Genomic DNA, 13,971 nt, shown 5'->3' with positions numbered 1-13,971 from the left:
CTCAGTATAAACATAGTTCTTCTTATACTTCTCAGGAAGGAAGTCACTCCAGTTAACAAACTTGAACAGGTGTCTTGATCCTTTGGGCATGTGTTCATTTCTCTGCATAGCCTGGGGCAATGCCATGTCTTCAGTCACATATAGGCATGTCAACTTCATTGCTATCTCCCTTGAAAGAAAGGAACCATATTCATAGTCTCGATGAGATGCCATCAAGCTGTTGATAATCTGTAGTCCAGGATATAGCAAGGCTTGTGCCTTAATTTTGTGTTCTGGATTATTCTGGAGCTATAAATATAAAAATAATACTCAATGATATTTACACAGAAGGGATGCATATTCGCATCAATAACCCAGGGTAAATAAATTCATAACATTTAAACACTAATGATTATTTTCACAATATTTACTCATTGATTTAGAGATGTGAGGTTGTGTCATTCCACATTCATCAATGTGAAAATAGTATATGCTCTCCTACCCATACAGTTATTCACACTATAGTAATAACCAAAACATGATCAATGGAGTCCCAGAGATGATGATAGCATAACTATATTTCAAACTACTTTTTAAAAATTGAGGTTTTGAATATTTTGTTTTGCTGTGGTGGTGGTCATGGTGATGGTCATGATGTATGTGTGGGATATATGTGTTTGTGTGTGTGTGTGTGTGTGTGTGAGAGAGAGAGAGAGAGGGGGGGTATATTTATCTATAGCATATAGCAGGTTGTTTTGGAACATACAGTTCTCCTGTCTCAGCCTACTGCATACACACGCAAACACCCTAACACAAACATACTACATACATTATGTGTATTATATACATGTATATATGTAATAATATATACATATATATATATGTGTGTGTGTGTGTGTGTGTGTGAATGAGCAAAAATGCTCAAAATATGATATACAAACCTTATACAAATGGAACATGTTGAGAAAATGTCAGGAGCCATCTAGGAGAGGCTAAGTGTAGCAGGTGAATTTCCTAGAGGCAGCACATCATTTTTTGCATGACTTCTGGTGTTCTGGTGGGTGAGCTCTGAGAGGCAAGTTCCCAAGAGACTTCATCTCAGGATTGCTTCTTGCAGCTGATATGCCTTTCCTGTAATGATTAAATAGCCTAAGGATTCCTGGGCATTAGTTGTCTCTATTGAGCAAATTTCCTGCAGATCAACATAAAGATGAACTTTCATGATTCATTGTTGTTTAGATGAATTAATGATTTTATAGAATTCTTGATTTGATTCAGATAATTTTAGGAAGAAAGTTTTGAGAGATAGTTTTAGTTGTTTTGCCAGAAAGATATAATGAAATTAGGAGCATGAGTAGAATATGGCAACTTCTCATAAAATAGTAAATAAAGGGTGCTTAATATGGAATACAATGACTTTCACCATTACACTAAAGAGAAAATTGGCTTGGGACAAATTTGTGATTAAGGAAAACATTCATTCTATGTCAGGTCCAAGGATGAAGCCACAGGTGTACACTATGATAAAGCAAGGACATGTGAAACTGTTGCTTTGAACTTAAAATGAGCTTGCAGAATGGAACACTGTTTTGAGCTTAATATCGACATCCTTCTGTAATTTTCTTTTAAATAATATTATATCTATGAGGTAATTTTTAAAGAACTTTTGTCTATAAAACATTTATAGAAAGAAGTAAAGTGGTGGCTTGGGGGGGGGGGAAGTTCTGCCCCAACCATTCATCCAAATGTATGCATTTGGGGCTCAGCCTAATCCACTAAATGTATATATGTATATGTCTGCTTGTCTACATGTATGTACATGAGTATGTAGATAAGCATGCATAAACATGTGTGGAGTTGACTGAAACAGGTGATTAGGTCTGACTAAAGTGGGGGAGGTGTATGTGCATATTTGCCTCTGTAAAGAATTTTTATTCTAAGAAACCAGCAGTTTTTTAGCTAAATAGTAAGAGAGTAACAGAGAAAGAGACTAGTGCTTATTAAAGCACAAATAATATTACAAGGCCAGGGATTATAAGTCGTTGATCTGATGCTGTGTTTTGATCAGTAGCATTTCTCTGAAGGCCTGGGCATGCTCCTGGCAAGGAAAACAATTCAAATATGATCCTATATTAGGAAAATCAGGATGATATATAAAAGTAAAAAACAGTAGGAAAAGATAAGGAATGCTTTGAGTATACAGCCTCTGTCTTTACCAGAAATGGAAATTGTCCTGAGTTTGCAGCTGTAAGAAGATTCTTCTTCCTTCCATTTTCTTGTTATACCCACTGCAGGAGAGAACATGCAGTGCATCCCTAAGGCTCATTACTCAGGCAGCACATGTGCTTATGCAGCAGCACCATATCCACAAAAGCCTGTCTCTGTAGCCCTCACAGGGAAGCTCAGGATCCAGTTACAGTTCTCAAGGTCGAGCCCTCATCAAAGAAGTTGAGTTGAATAAAATGGAAGAATTAGTAAAAATCTCCATAGCACATAAGGAAAATTAACTGACCAATCCCAAAATATGCACCCACACATTAGATGCAAAGTTCTATATGATAAAGAACGAATTTCCTAAGAGAATCTTTTTTTGTTGTTTATAAAATAAAATCTAAAAATTTAACTTTAATGAGACGATATAAAGAAATCTTTTCCATATATTCATTTGTACATTCAAATGACAAGAAATTCTTGCAGCCAGTCATATTTTTAGGTGAATTTTCTGCCTTATGCAACCTATATATGAGTGTCTATGGAAAAGAACAGCAAATCTGCAGTCTCAGACCCATTTATGCCTGCAGCTCAAACCCATGTATGCCTAGTTATTTTAAATAAATTAAAATGAAATGACATTAAATATTTATATCTTCAGTCACATTAGCCAAATTTCAAGTATGCCATGACACAGTATGACTAATGACTCCCTTCTGTGGTGATGTTGGAGGGGTCTTGATCGTAAAAGGGAATGCAGTATATCAGAAGATCAGAGAACAGACAGCATGTTACCCAGTCCTGTAGCTTCACAGAACTCCACGGTTAGTAAGTCAGCTTACTTGAAAACAGAAAAAAAAACTAAGTGGGGAATGTATTGATTTCTACACGTTTGTGCATACATATGAGCATGAACCAGCATATATTCAGACACTCACAGGCACATGTGTACTTAAGCAACACATGTTAGGGAAATGGGCAAGAATGGGCTTTCTGCGATCTGTTTCTTGTAGGCAGCAAAATGCTGGATTTCATTTGCCTATCCAGTCTGTTAGTTTGTCTTTTTATAGGGGAGTTGAGTCCAGTATAAGATGTGGAACAGTCAGAGGGAACAGGGAGGACAGGGATGGGAATAAAACCTGGAGTTTAAAATAAAGAAAGAAAAAGAAAAAAATGGGCTTTTTTTTTTTTTTTTTGAAGAGTTCAAATTTCCCCAAGCTTTAAATCAAAAGAACAAAAGAAATGCCAGTACATTAAGAGCTTAAACCTTAAGCCTTAAAGGAAAGAACTAAGGAAAAGTGGCAGTATCTGAAATTCAACTTTTACTCTTCTATACAGTCCTGAAGCACTTGGTATCTTTTTAAATACCGATCATATTAAAGCTACTAAACTTTTACAATAGGAATATCTGTCTGTACCTCATACTTTGGATTCAAGTGCACTGAAACACTTCCAGAATATCACATAAAAGAATCTCCCAGAGATGCTCTGATAAGCAGGACATCCAGCTCAGGGATTTTTTTTTTTTTGTAAAATATTAATTATGGAAAACTTCATGTTGCCTGAATTAGTCTAGGACTGTGGGACAGTCCTGGGAATAGCTACAGAAGAATCAGTCTCAGCCACTCCGCTGGATAATAAGTCTCCCCTATCAAAAAGAATCTGACATTGAAGGGTACAGAAACGAATCTATATGAAACCTCTGCTTTTCACGTTTTCCAACTGCCCTTTGTGGGTCACACCAGCCCTTTGTAGCTATCACAATGGAATATATGTGTAGTATTAAATTCTACAGATACAGACTGTTTGTCTAATTTCATGTCCACCAGAACCGTGGATGGAAAACACTGCAGTTGAATCGCTAAGCCATGTCTCCTCAACCAGAAAAGCTTCATTCCAGCAAAGATGTGAACTGACATCAAATGGTGTCTTAAAATGCTTGAATTATTTCGAGATTTGTCTTGTAGGCTACCTCATAGAATTTCATTAGCTATTTCAAAGAAATGTAGAGTCAGGTAGAAAAAGGGTAGAGCAAAGTTGGTTTGTTATACCCGGTGCATCAAGTAAAGTGAGATATACAGAATAAAAGCAAGCAAGGAGAAAGCCTGTTGGCACAGGAGCAGCGGTGGTCTCAGAGTGACAGCACCAGGACCGAATAGTCAAACATCTTCAGCAACACAACATACCAATTGAATTGCTGCTGTTGCCAATGCACCTCCGCAACTGTATCCAGAAATACAAATGCGAGTGGGATCTACTCCATTGTGTCCTGGAGAAAAAACTTGATCCCAAGAACACAGTCTTCATGGGCAGCTGGGAATGGATACTGAGGAGCAAGTCTGTAGCTTTAAAGAAAAACCAAAGAAAGCACCATGATTAAACTTATACATACAATGATCTCTCAGCTTCACCAACAGATACATTAATACAATTTTGTTCTTACTTTGAACCTTTAATTTCATCAGTAAACCTGGACTTACTAATAGCTTCTGTTTTAAAACAAGAAACAGATTCTGATTTAAAGGGCTTCAAATACCGGGCCTATGGTAGAATGTCTGAGAGAGGCTGAATCTTTATCCTCACAGACTCTGTAGGATTCACCATGCCCTCAATGAAGTTTGTGACTTAAAAGCACTTCATGATTATTATAGAAGTCTGCAGGAAAATGTAAAATTGGAGAATATGGCATCTGATTAAAAATAGTTACCTTCATTTAAGAATTTAAGTCAGGCTGGGCATGGTGGCCCATGCCTTTAATCCCAGCACTTGAAAGGCAGAGGCAGATGAATTTCTGAGTTCGACACCAGCCTGATCTACAGAGTGAGTTCCAGGACAGCCAGGGCTACTTAGAGAAACCCTGTCTTGAAAATCCAAAAAGAAAAAAAAGATTTCTAAGTCAGAATTGTATAAAAATGAAGAATTTTATATGACTACCCTAAGAATTTGAATCAATATGAGAATATTACTTAATTATTTAATAATTATTTAACTATTGAAGAATAATATATAGTATTTCTATATTTAATTATACCTTAATTTTATGTAAGTATATTAATGGATCTTACCAAAATACTGTAAGTTAATTATATTATTAAGACAAAATACTATTGTATCTTGTATTCTGTGTGTGTGTGTGTGTGTGTGTGTGTGTGTGTGTATGTGTGTGTGTTCTGCTATAGGAGCACACCTCAACTAGACTGTCTTATTATTTTCCTCTATAATTTAAAACCATTAGAATTCTTCAGTTATTTGTATACCAATATAAACAAAGTTATTTAGATGGTCATTGTTTTGTATTTCAAATAGAGCCTAAATGTTTTAACATAGCATTTAAAATAAAGTAAATTTTATAATATATATATATATATATACATATATATATATGTATATATATATATATATATATATATATATCAAGGTAACTAAGAAATAAAGATGTATTAAAATAAATTCAACATAATACATCATTTTAAAAAATTGCATAGAATAATAATGAGGTAGACTTAGTTGAAATTACAGGAGTAAAGACAGACCATCCTTAAGCTTGTAAGTCATTTATTTCTTAAAAAACAATAATTATTCTGATTATTTCAAGGAGTAGTTATGAGCACATCACTAATTCCTTCAGTATGTTTACTTGATTCTATTACATTTGTAGCCAAGAAACTTCTTTCAGTATATTCAGATATGTCCATAATTGTGAAATTTCTGTACTATAGAAATACAGGCAGGAAAGTTTAACCCTCATGATGAAGGTTTTATATATATTGAGTATGCCTAGTGCATATTAAATTAATGGGCACCTTCATGTCTTTGGTGTGTGGTTAAAAAAATTCTGGCCTAAATCATGATATATGAAAACTATTATTTGGCGAACACTTAAAATATTTATATGGTACCAACATTTGTCATTTAATATTACTAAATCAGTGAATAATTCTAACATACACTGTTCTTATTAGTAGCTCAAATAAAACACATCCCAAGACTGTTGTGGCTATATTTTCTAGATAAGAAAAAAATAATTTAAGCCTTAACATCAGAACATGGATCCAAGCCATTTGTTTTTGGAGGTTTAGTTGACTTGCTTTCTAAACTAAGCCTATTCTGGAAAGGCTATAACCATGGCATGAAAATTATGTATTCTTACTCTATTCCCACAACCACAGCATCAAGCTTGTTTGCTCTCCATCGGTTCAGGTAATCATAGGGAAGCATCTCTGAAATGAGAAAGATAAAAACAAAACTGTGCTTGGTCGATGCTTGGTCAAGCAGTGGAAACACAGGTAGATCTAAGAACAGCTGTAGAAATGTGAACTGTGATGAACTCATGACAACTCTAATAATTAAACATTTAACAGCCACATTTTTTTTTTTTTTGCAGTCACTATAGTCAGGCAAAATCTGGTTGGTCACAATGGGAGAACCTTGTTGTATTTTACTAGCCTACTTTGGGATAAATAGAACAATTTCTCCACTTTCAAGGTAGTGCTCCGTTCAAGAAATACCATTGGTATAGATATGTCTCCATGCATTACGCTCTACTTCTCTCTGAGTCAGTTTCATGAGGAGAAGCCTTTTGATTAAGCAAAGCTGATAGAAACTATATCAGGCAATATTGCACTTATGATGACCCATTAGCAGGAACTATGGACATAGTAAAACTGCTTGATTACCAATAGACACATTGTTTTCAATGTTCTTTGGTTGAATTCTTTATTTCTCAAGAAAGAAAAAAGTTTATGCCTTGACTCTAACTCCTTGATAGCATATTTCCTATAGCTGTGGTTAGAAGAAGTAGAACTTAACCAGAATTCTTATTTTTGTAAATTCAGATTTTGCCATAATTAGTGTTTTAAGACTTTCTTATTTCTAATTCTGTACATTTTAACCTTTTTAAAATATTTGATATTATAATACAATTACATAATTTCTCTTTTACTTTTCTCCTTCTGAAGTCTCCCAAATACCTCTCTTTTCTCTCTTTCAAATTCGTGGCCATTTTCATTGTTGTTACATGCATATTTTGTATGCACATACCTACGTGTAGCTTTAAATGTAATCTGCTTAGTCTGTATAATGTTACTTGTATTCAGGACTAACAATTAGATATTGGATAACCAATTGGTGCGCTCTTCTCTGTTACATACTCACAAGGCAGAAGATAAAAAGAAGGCTAAATTTTGTGGTTAACACCTGCGCAGAAAGCAATGTCAAAATTCCTTTTACATATAAATGGAAACAAATTCACTTGGAGCATAAAATGGTCTTCATTATATAAACACAAACATAATGACTACTGTTAAGTGCTCAAGGGAAGAATGAACTCATTGCAGTAAAAACTGTGGTGAGGTCATGAGAAACAAAAGCTCAGTTCAGAATAGCTAGATGCAATTTAATTCATTCTTATGTCAATAAACCAAACTTACTGAAGCTTCCTAAGGTAAAGGCGCCACCATGAATGTAAATCACAGCTGGTCTCTGCCTTTCAGACTTCCTTTTGGGTAAATACAGACGAACAGGGATGTCACTGAAGTCTGTGTCAATCACTGTGATGTTTTCATCTGAAACAGGTTTTGTCAGTTGCATTCTCAAAAATAAGGACAAAAATTCTTCATATTTCATAAGACCCATGATTTCAAACATTTTGCCCTATGGAAACAAAAATTTAAACATTAAATATTTTGATTTTTATCAAATGTATATACAGATGCAGTGTCAACATGAGTAAGTGATATGAAGATTCCATATGTGTGTACATCCTTCCTCTTGATTGAGGGATGTTCAAAAAGAGGAGGTAGATTATAAATGCCTAAACTTGAAGATGAATTCTAAAATCAGTCTTCTGGATTAGGATAGGATAGGATGCTGTCCTTGTGACCTCACGACAGCTGTGATAGCCTGACAGAGATTATTATGCCAGGCAATTTTCCAGTAAGTAGGAGTGAGTGACTCAGTGGGACCTTTCCATGCCAAGGAGCAATTAGCTAGTGGAGAACAGAGAGTCATTTTCCTGTGGGTGTTTGACTCTTAGTAGATTACTCTGGCACTTGTAGATGGTCCTATAACCATGCACATAGGGACAACTTGAACTGGACTCACCTTCCCCCGACCCCTTTTTAACATGAAATTGTAAGGGAGATATGGTGTGGCAGGAAGCTGAAGAATTTGGAAGGGGAGATAGAAGGATAGATTTGATTGTAAAACATTATATATATTGAAACAACATTGATTGGATTATTAGGAATTATTTAGATGCAAAGAAAAAAGTAAAAGAGAACTAGAGGTATCTCAATATGGTTACCCATATAAGAACTATATGAGATTGGTCCCATCAGCTTTTCCTCCAGGGCATGGCAAGGGTCTCTGAAGTCCCACAATAACTATAGGAACTATGCTTATTCAATGTTTTCTGGGAGGGGTGGTGCCATTTTCTTCAGTGATATAAACACTGATAATTTACCCTTCTTCTATTAAGTAATCTCCTCCAATAATCCAATATGAAACTAATTAAACCCAAGTAATCTCACAAAAAGAAGGTTTGACTGTAAAGGTATGACTTGTTAAGAGGGTTCCAGCAGAAGGACTGTCATGAATTACAGGAAATTATCATATAAATTTATGAAACTGTCAAACAATTTATAAAATCCTGATTTTTCTTCTTGACTTCTCCAGAGACCCAATTATCATTAAGCAATGTGCTACTTAGTTCTCAAAAGCTTGTTTACCTTCTGTGGTTCCTATTATGGTTGTTATGCTCCTTTCGGGCTCTTTGATCCAATAAGATTCAGAGTTAATTCAACTATACCGTATTAAGTGAAATTTGCTCTTTATCCTGATACGTGATAGATTTTGGAGGAATTGACATGGGGTGCTGAAAAGTAAAGGTATTCTTTTAGGTTGGGGTGGGATACTCTGTAGATGTCTTATCGATTTGTTTGATTTATGAGGTTATTTAACATCAAAATTTCTCTGTTTAATTTTGTGTGAATTACCTGTATATTAATGAGAGTAAGGTACTGAAGCCACCCACTATCACTGGACTAGGGTGAGTCAATCTATACTTTTTAGATGAAATAGCAATTCTTTTAGGAAACTGTGTGCTCCTGTTTGTGACATAAATGTTTAGAAATGTAACAGTCTCATGATTCACTTTTCCTTTAATGAGTATGAAAAACTGTTTTGCCTTGAATTCCATTTTCCAGGGATTAGGATAGCCATGCGTACTTGGTTCTTGGTTGCATTTGTTCAGAATTCCTTTTTCAATCTTTTTACCCTAAGGAGTATCTAGTATGCTGCTGTGGTGTGTCTCTTAGAGGAAGCCAAGAGTTGGATCCTGTTTTCTAGTCCCATTTGATTATTTGTTTTGCAACCTGTCTGTTAATCTGTTGGAGAATTGACACTATATTAAGAGTCCTTAGTTTGCCTGGTTGGGTCTTAGCGGGAAAGGATGTGCTTAGTCCTTCTGGACTTGATGCCTGTCCCAGGCTGGGGCGATACTGGAGGAGGAATCTTTCCTTCTCAGAGAAGGGGAGGGATAATACAAGGAAAAACTTGTAATGACAGGACTGGGAGGAGAGGAGAGGGTGGATGCTTCGATCAGGATGTAAAGTGAATAAACAAATTATTGGGGGGAAAAGAAATTTAGTTCTTGTCATTTTATTGTGATGATGATTTCTTAGACCTCTTTAAATTAACTGTCAAGGAATCATTTATTTATTCATTGTGCTTTCTTAGATTTGTTTAACTTTCTCTTTAAAGCAAAATATTCTTTGTTGCCATCTTTAGAGCAGGTTTAGTAGTCTCAAATATCCCTTAAATCATAGAAAGCTTTTCTTTCTTTTTCAGTTATGACTGGTGTAGTAGTTTGGTTTAGCATCTGTAGTATTTTAGAATTGGTAGAATATAAGTTTAGGCCCCTTGCTTTATAAACTCTCTGTTGGAAAAGCCTGGTGCTATTCTGATTGATGTCTTTATATGTGGCTTGTATTAGTTAGTTTGTTTGTTTGTTGTTTGTTCATATCATTCAATATACTTTCTTTGTTTTATAAATATACTGTTTTATTGTATGACATGGGGAACTTCTTTTGTTGTCCTATTTTTTTTTTAAAGTTTGAAGTCATTTAATTAAAAGACTAAGTGGTAAGAAGCTTGTTTGTTACAGTACATTACTTATGGCTCTTGTGCAGAGTAAAACAGGCACCAGGAGCCAACTGTTCACACCAGCACCGGACTCAGGTGAGCAGAGAAGCAAGGCTTTACCTGCTGGCACTGAGAGTAACTCACATGCAGAGTGTTCTTTGGTAAAGTGTCCATGTGAGATTTAAACAGCACATAAAGTCAGACTTGGAAGTTTTTAAAATACTGTCTTAAAACTTGCCAAATAGCATTAAGATAAAGTGGAATAACAGTAAGGTTTTAAGATGTCTTCTATGATGTTTGTGATCAATATACAGAAATTAGGCTGAGGGTTGTGGAATATTTTTTGAGCTCCTAGATGACAGCTACTCTTCAAACCCCCAAAGCACATATATAAGGCATTGTTTCCTAATTGCTGTTGAAAATATGCTAATTACAATGTCAGCAGCAATTTTTAACTACTACTGTGCCATAATAATCTCAAGACAATGCTTTTTACTATATTAAATATCACAAAAATTGGGGAAACTGAGAAAGGAGCATTTGGATCTGACACAAGTCTCAATATGTATGCTCTCAGGTGCAACAGCAGGTGCCCTTGCTTTCCCCCACTCCTAGAGATCTTACCAGGTGCTCAGGTTTTTAAGACATTTTTAAATGGAAAACTTGCTTCCAGTGTGAATACAGGACTGCAGTACTTTAGTATTCTTTGGGTGACTTAAGATTAGTGTCATACTTTAAATATGAATGAGTTCATCTTCATTGTCACTTGCACTACTATGTTTCTAAACTCATCTAAAAGAGATTTGAAATAAATACAGCATCTGAAGGATTCTCCAATAGATGGGTTTTAAACACGGAAGGCTTTCTACCCATAAGGTGCTGGAATGTCAAGTTCCTGGCAATGATGCCCCTGACCTAGTCCTTTCATACACCAGTTTGGACAGGAGTCACACACTGTGCAGGAGAGCTGGCTCTCTCTGAAGAGGAGATTGAGCGGTTGGAAATTTCTCTCTGAAGTTCCTCTACTTTTCTTTGAAGCTCTGCTCTTTTGGCAAGAAGTTCTTTGTATCTGCTGTGGATAGATAGGTTCCTGAGGTTTCATCCGGGGGTTCCACCTTATATAATATCCCACCCAGAGCTCTAGGTGGCGCATGCTGGCTACTTGGTAAAGGACATGATTGGAGTAGCTTCCATAAAGAGGATTAGTAAAGTCTTCCAGCTGGCTGTTTATATAGGACCACAGTGACACTGTCTTCTCAGGAAGATTCTCCTTCCCCCTCTGCTGTTCGCTGTTACAAAGGAATGTCCCAAATAAACAGCTGTACAAGTGGTCCAGGATGGTAATGAGAAAATACTCATTGAATTCAAATGCGGTAGGGAACTGTCTTGTCATTTGCCAGACACAGTCAATAAACTGAAGGAAAACAGGTGTGTTGTCCTATTTATTAATCCATATAATTCTACAGATTCGATTCAATCCCCATCAAAATTCCAACACAATTCTTCACAAATGTGAAAAAAAAAAAAAACAATTCTCAACTTCATATGGAAAAACAAAAAACCCTGGATTGCCTAAACACTCTTGAACAATGAAAGAACTTCTGTTGGAATCATCATCCCTGACTACTGTACTACTACAGAGCAGTAGTGATAAGTGATAGAGGCATACAGATCTGAGTTCAATGTCAATCTACAGAGCAACGTCCAGGTCAGCCAAACTTTGGTAGTGAAGGAGTTGAAAAACAGAAGGCTGGTAATAATGCAACAGAACAAGGGAGTGTGTTCCAGCCCCAGCAAGCAGTAGACCCTGGTCGCTTTTGTCATGTTCCTCTGGCTTTATAGAGAAGAGTAGAAGAGACTACTTGGACAATTGATGCTTGTTACCCAGAACTAAAAACTTAGTGGTGATTATGAAGAGACCAGCATCACTAAAGTAAAATCTTCTGGGAAATGCTTTCTGTGAAAAGAGAAAACTGTTCCGGAGATATTCAAGATTGTAGCTCATGCTGCAGCTGGACTTGGTAATGTATAAGAATCACCTAAGTGAACATCTGAGGGTTGGCACTGTGAGAGACCAGGGAAAGCCATTGTTGAAGATACAGCCTCCTTTTCAGTTGATGGCCCAGGACTTAAGGGGTCATGGAAAGAAGTTGAAGCTTGGTAACATAACAAAAGATTTTGAGAGGCTATTGGTGAAGCCTAGGTTAAATGGAAAGCTTCATTGTATTGGAGGTACCATTACTGTGGGATGATCACCAAGAAAAGCATCAGCACTGGAGTACAGTCAAACAGGCCTAGAGTGATATAGAAGACAGAGCTGGAGACGTGACCCCAGCCTTTTTGAGAAGCTCAGAAGCTCATGTGTGCATCCTAGGTATTAAAATAAGAACCTGTAAAGTTGAATTTGCCTTGGAGACCTCAACAGTTTAGAGATGTCAGAACTGTGGGATACCTGCTGAGTAAAGCTGCCAACAGGGAATGGAATATAAATATAAATAAATATATAAATAATAAATAAATATAAAATACCTTGCTATGACTCTAACTAAGGAAGTGAAAGATCTGAATGACAAGAACTTCAAGTCTCTGAAGAAAGAAATCAAAGATCTCAGAAGATGGAAAGATCTCTCTTGCTCATGAATTGGCAGGATTAATATAGTAAAAATGGTTATCTTGCCAAAAGTAATCTACAGATTCACTGAAACCCCCATCAAAGTTCCAATGCAATTCTTCACAGAGTTAGAAAGGGCAATTTGAAAATTCATCTGGAACAACATAAACCTAGGATAACAAAAACTATTCTCAAAAATAAAAGAACCTCTGGTGGAATCACCCTCCTTGACCTCAAACTGTACTACAGAGCAATTGTGATAAAAACTGTGTGGTACTGGTACAATGACAGACAGGTAGATCAATAGAATAGAATTAAAGACCCAGAAATGAACACACACACCTATGGTCACTTGATCTTTGACAAAGGAGCTAAAACCATCTAGTGGAAAAAAGACAGCATTTTCAACAAATGGTGCTGGCTCAACTGGCGGTTAGCATGGAGAAGAATGTCGATTGACACATTCTTATCTCCTCGTACAAAGCTCAAGTCTAAGTGTATCAAGGACCTCCACATAAAACCACAGACACTGAAACTTATAGAGAAGCAAGTGGAGAAAAGCCTCAAAGATATGCACACAGGGAAAAAATTCCTGAACAGAACAGCAATGGCTTGTGCTGTGAGATCAAGAATCGACAAATGGGACCTCATAAAATTGCAAAGGTTCTGTAAGGCAAAAGACACTGTCAATAAGACAAAAAGGCCACCAACAGATTGGGAAAGGATCTTTACCAATCCTAAATCCAATAGGGGACTAATATCCAACATATATAAAGAACTCAAGAAGCTGTACTCCAGAAAAATCAAATAACCCTATTAAAAAACGGGGTACAGAGCTAAACAACGAACTCTTAACTGAAGAATACAAATGGCTGAAAAGCACCTAAAAAATATTCATCATTCTTAGTCAACAGGGAAATGCTAATCAAAATAACCCTGAGATTCCACCTCACAACAGTCAGAATTCGGTGACAGCAGATGCTGGCAAGGATGTGGAGAAAGAGGGACACTCCTCCATTGCTGGTGGG

General features: G+C 36.3%; 1 pseudogene; it reads right to left on the bottom strand.

The window, feature by feature from the left end:
* LOC110320787 overlaps positions 1–13,971 on the bottom strand; it is a 26,472-nt pseudogene that overhangs the window by 2,840 nt on the left and 9,661 nt on the right.

The sequence above is a fragment of the Mus pahari genome, chromosome 4 (assembly GCF_900095145.1).
Source record: "Mus pahari chromosome 4, PAHARI_EIJ_v1.1, whole genome shotgun sequence".
In the NCBI taxonomy this organism is placed as follows: Eukaryota; Metazoa; Chordata; class Mammalia; order Rodentia; family Muridae; genus Mus; species Mus pahari.
The sequence above is the reverse complement of the archived record's forward strand: the minus strand, read 5'-3'. Positions and strand labels throughout refer to the sequence as shown.